This window comes from Nycticebus coucang, chromosome 13 (assembly GCF_027406575.1).
Source record: "Nycticebus coucang isolate mNycCou1 chromosome 13, mNycCou1.pri, whole genome shotgun sequence".
Taxonomy (NCBI): Eukaryota; Metazoa; Chordata; class Mammalia; order Primates; family Lorisidae; genus Nycticebus; species Nycticebus coucang.
In genome coordinates, this window is record NC_069792.1 from 40,558,527 (window position 1) to 40,564,149 (window position 5,623).

At 48.6% G+C, this 5,623-nt stretch overlaps 1 pseudogene across 1 annotated transcript; it reads left to right on the forward strand.

Moving 5' to 3' along the window:
* Positions 1-1,790: 1,790 nt before the first annotated feature.
* LOC128563687 (nitric oxide-associated protein 1-like) lies at positions 1,791-4,033 on the forward strand (annotated as a pseudogene). The gene has a single exon (XR_008373857.1). The product of XR_008373857.1 is annotated as a nitric oxide-associated protein 1-like (transcript).
* The last annotated feature ends 1,590 nt before the right edge of the window (positions 4,034-5,623 follow it).

Here is a 5,623-nt window from a genome sequence, read left to right on the forward strand (position 1 = left end):
GTCTCACTGTATCACCCTCGGGCAGAGTGCCGTGGCGTCACACGGCTCACAGCAACCTCCAACTCCTGGGCTTAAGCTATTCTCTTGCCTCAGCCTCCCGAGCAGCTGGGACTACAGGCGCCCGCCACAACGCCCGGCTATTTTTTGTTGTTGTTGCAGTGTGGCCGGGGCTGAGTTTGAACCCGCCACCCTCGGTATATGGAGCCGGCGCCCTACTCACTGAGCCACAGGTGCCACCCATACTCTTTTCTTAATAGTTTTTAAATGTACCATTGCATTATGCACATTAGGTGAGGTTCCCCCCCCAAGTAACCTCCTGCCTCCCGAGACCTAGTAATTTTTAATATTTTAGTGATTTTCTTTCCTGTATTCTCCTAATTATCTAATTTTATCTCATAAAAATTAATCTTAATTTTATTTCTCTAATGATAATTATAACAGTGTGTACAAGTATATATTTTTCACTTTACGTCTTACTTTTCGATCATTATTTATATTTATCATCATCACTGTACTTGAAATTATTGTTTTGAATTTTGGCCAGCAGGAAAGGCCTTTTCAACCACAAATTACATAGCTCTTCCTCTGCCTTGTCAGGTTTTTATACATAGAGCAATCCGTACACACATGCCATTTGGTATCAACTAACTTTTATTTCTATGTATAGGTACATAATAAATATATATTCTTAATAGAGAATGGGGTATTGTTATTTTTTTAACTAGATTATGATAGCAAAAAGTAAAATAAACTTGTACCTTATTTTGAAGATGTTTTCATCATTTACTTTAGAAAGTTGTATAGAAAGGGAAAACTGTAATAATTTAACTCAATATATTATGTAGCAATTAAAATTATAATTATGGGGCCGCGCCTGTGGCTCAGTGAGTAGGGCGCCGGCCCCATATGCCGAGGGTGGCGGTTCAAACCCAGCCCCGGCCAAACTGCAACAAAAAAATAGCCGGGCGAGGCTGAGGCAAGAGAATCGCGTAAGCCCAAGAGTTAGAGGTTGCTGTGAGCCGTGTGACGCCACGCCACTCTACCAGAGGGCGGTACAGTGAGATTTTGTCTCTACAAAAAAAAAAAAAAAAAAATTATAATTATGAATACAATTAAATATAATATATTTATAATTCAAGCTTTGTAATTATTATTAAATATGTACATGAAAATTTGAGGTGTTGGGTTGATTGACATTTTTCTTTAGAAGGTATTTTAATTTTCTTATGGCTTTATTTTTCTAATTTAAAAGCTAATGTTATGTACTAGAACATATTACTATCCTAGGGCTAAAATATTCATTTGGGAAAAAAAAATATTCCTTTTTTGTGACTATTAGGAAGTAGCATTTTTTTTTCTCTGATGCCCTCAAAAGATTCTTACTTATGAGAACAAATTTAACCTTTGTATCTTTGACATGGTTGCTCCTATGACAGTGTAAAAATTTATATATTTGCTGGCAGGATGCCCATAGCTCAGTGGTTAGGGTGCCAGCCATGCGGCTTGTATGTTCGAACCTGCCCCGGGGTATGGCTCAGTCGGTAAGGCGCCAGCCCCATATACCGAGGGTGGTGGGTTCAAACCCGGCCTCGGCCAAACTGCAACCAAAATATGGCCGGGCGCCTGTAGTCCCAGCTGCTCGGGAGGCTGAGGCAAGAGAATCGCTTAAGCCCAGGAGTTGGAGGTTGCTGTGAGCTGTGTGAGGCCACGGCACTCTACCGAGGGCCATAAAGTGAGACTCTGTCTCTACAAAAAATAAAATAAAAAAGCTGCCCGGAGCAGCGCTCCCCATGCTGTCTGCACGCCTGGCGCCCACGCTGCTCAGTCCCTTCCTGCGGCGATCCGCTCCCACTGTAGGGCGCCATGGCCTCTGGGAGACGCTCCTGGGGAGGCGGTGCGCGGCCGCCGCCTCCTCCGGGCCCGCGTCGGACCTGGGCCCTGAGCCTCCTCATGGCCTCACGAGGCTGAGAGTTATGAAGGAAGCCCTAACATGCAGGAGCGGTTTCTGTTCCCCGAGTACGTCCTGGAGCCTGAGCCCGCGCCCACCCGGAAAGAGCTGCTGGAACAACTGCAGCAGCAGCACCAGGAGAGGGAGCAACCCAGGCGGACGCAGAAGCCACGGGTCGGCCGTGGGGCGCACCCTGTCGTGGGGCACCCGGACCCGGCGGTGCCGCCCAGCGGCCAGCACTGCTCGGGTTGCGGGGCAGAGCTGCACTGCCAGGACCCCGGCGTGCCCGGATACCTGCCCAGCGAGAAGTTCCTGCGCGCGGCGCAAGCGGACGGCTGGCTGGCGCGGGCCGTGTGCCAGCGCTGCTGGCTCCTGGTGCACCACCAGCGCGCCCTGCGCCTGCAGGGGAGCTGCGAACAGTACTCTGAGCTGGTGAGCACCGCGCTGCGGCGGCCCGGGCCCGCCCTGGTGCTCTACATGGTGGACCTGCTCCACCTGCCCGACGCCCTGCTGCCCGACCTGCCGGCACTGGTAGGCCCCAAGCAGCTGATCGTGCTGGGGAACAAAGTGGACCTGCTGCCCCAAGACCCCCCGGCTACCGGCAGCGGCTCCGGGAGCGGCTGTGGAACGACTGTGCCCGCGCCGGACTTTTGCTGGCCCCTGGCCACGGAGGGCCACAGCTCCCCAGCCGGGACGGGCCGCAGGACAGAGAGGAGAATTCGAATCGGTCGGACAGGTTGTGCACGGTGGTCCGGGACGTGCGTCTCATCAGCGCCAAGACTGGCTATGGCATCGAAGAGTTAATCTCGGCACTTCAGCGCTCCTGGCGCTACCGTGGGTGGTGATGTCTACCTGGTAGGATCCACAAACGCTGGCAAGTCCACTCTCTTTAACACGCTCCTGAAGTCCGATTACTGCACCGCCAAGGGCGCCCAGGCCATCGACCGGGCCACCATCTCCTCTTGGCCAGGAACTACATTAAACCTTCTCAAGTTTCCTATTTGCAACCCAACTCCTTATAGAATGTTTGAAAGGCACAAAAGACTTAAAGAAGATGCAGCTAAAGCCCTAGAAGATCTTAGCGAGCAAGAACAACATCAACTTAATGTTTTGAAAAAGCATGGCTATGTAGTAGGGAGAGTTGGAAGAACATTCTTGGATTCAGAAGAACAGAAGGATGAAGATGCCTTTGAATTTGATGCTGATTCACTTGCCTTTGACATGGAAAATGAACCCGTTACAGTTGAACCTACATCCACCAAACAAGTAGTATTGACTGCACAAGATGTGAGAGATGCCCGCTGGTTTTATGACACGCCAGGAATTACAAAAGAAAATTGCATTTTAAATCTTCTAACAGAAGAAGAAGTAAAGATTGTTTTGCCAACAAATTCCATTGTTCCAAGAACTTTTGTGCTTAAACCAGGAATGGTTCTATTTTTGGGTGCTCTAGGCCGCATTGATTTCCTACAGGGAAACCAGTCAGCCCGGTTTACGGTTGTGGCTTCCAACCTCCTCCCCGTGCACATTACTTCCTTGGACAAGGCGGATAGTTTGTATGAGAAGCAGGCAGGTCACACGTTACTGCAGGTTCCAATGGGTGGAAAAGAAGGAATGGCAGACTTTCCTTCTCTTGTTGCTGAAGACATTATAGTAAAAGAAGGACTTGGGGAATCCGAAGCGGTTGCTGACATCAAGTTTTCCTCTGCAGGTTGGGTTGCAGTAACGCCTCGTGGGAAGGACAGATTGCATCTCCGAGGCTACACACCTCAAGGAACGGTTCTGACGGTCCGGCCCCCGCTCTTGCCGTATATCGTTAACATCAAAGGACAGCGCATCAAGAAAAGTGCGGCCTATAAAACCAAGAAGCCTCCTTCCCTCGTGTATAATCTGCAGAAGAAGAAAGGATAAATGTATGAGGCTGACTTTGTTCCTGCTGGATATTGACCATAACAAGACACATTGAAATTATATTAAATATGGGAGGCACCTGTGGCTCAAGGAGTAGGGCGCCAGCCCCATATGCCGTGGGTGGCGGGTTGAAGCCCGGCCCAGCCAAAACTGCAAAAAAAGAAATTATATTAAATATAGCCTATGGGCGGTGCCTGCGGCTCAAGGAGTGGGGCGCCAGTGCACATGCCGGAGGTGGCGGGTTCAAACCCAGCCATGGCCAAAAATTGCAAAAAAAAAATAAAGTAAAATAAATATAGCCTATAATAAAATTCCCCTGCTCCTACCCCATTTAAAGATCTTAACAGTTGACCTTTTTTTTTTTTTTTGCAGTTTTTGGCCAGGGCTGAGCTTTGAACCTGCCACCTCTGGCATATGGGGCCGGCGCCCTGCTCACCCAACAATGACCTTTTTTTTTTTTTTGTGGTTTTTGGCCGGGGCTGGGTTTGAACTCGCCACCTCCGGCATATGGGACCAGTGCCCTACTCCTTGAGCCACAGGCGCCGCCCAACAGTTGACCTTTTTAAACTAACCAGGACTGTGCCTATTCATAATGTACTGAGCTTGTAAATAGAGGTTATGTATCTATTTCTTTTCTTCTCTTTTTTTTTTTTTTTTTTTGGAGACAGGAGTCTTGCTGTGTTGGTAGAGTGCTGTGGCGTCACAACTCACAGCAACCTCCAACTCTTGGGCTTGGGTGATTCTCTTGCCTCAGCCTCCCTAGTAGCTGGGACTGCGGACACCCACCACAACACCCAGCTATTTTCTTGTTGCAGTTTTCATTGTTGTTTAGCTGACCCGGGCCAGCCTTGAACCAGCCAGCCTCGGTGCATGTGGCTGGCACCATGACCACTGTGCTACAGGCGCAGAGCCCTTTCTTACAGGGTATGTTTACGGTATATATTTGTGACCCATTTATATAAAAAGAAAGCCTGATATATTCAAGTTTTTCCCACTGCTTTTTTTTTTTTTTTTTTTGAGACCAGATGTCATTTCTGTCATTTGGAGTCTGTAGTTGACAAGGCAAGTTAACAGTCACATGAAAAAATAATACACTGGCTTATAAGTAAAAGTGAATAATCATCCGTGGACACAACTGGTAGAACATTCTGCGCCTTCCATCTCTAGGTCTAAGGTAACGGTTTTCCAAGTCCTCATCCTTTCCCAGCAAGTGTGAAGAAGGGGAAAGAGTGGAGAGCAAGCAGCTTCCCTATTTAAAGGAAGGGGAAAAGCTGGATGTTACACACATTGGTTTACACAGTCTGTTGATAAACGTCATGGAAACTGGGAAGTGAAGGAGGAAATGGGCACTGTTTCAGATTTTTACTGACAAGTGGAGAATAGATATTGAGAACAAGTAGAACTTCACCTAACACAATTTAACAGTGTCTAAGAATCTTTCATAAAGATGTGTGTTCCTGGGCGGCGCCTGTGGCTCAGTGAGTAGGGCGCCGGCCCCATATGCCGAGGGTGGCAGGTTCAAACCCAGCCCCGGCCAAACTGCAACAAAAATAAGGCCGGGTGTTGTGTCGGGCGCCTGTAGTCCTGGCTGTTCGGGAGGCTGAGGCAAGAGAATCGCCTGGGCCCAGGAGTTGGAGGTTGCTGTGAGCCGTGTGACGCTATGGCATCCTACCCGGGGGCGGTACAGTGAGACTGTGTCTCTCCAAAAAAGTAAAAAAGAAGAAGAAGATGTGTGTTCCTAGTATCTGGAGTCTATTCCACAAT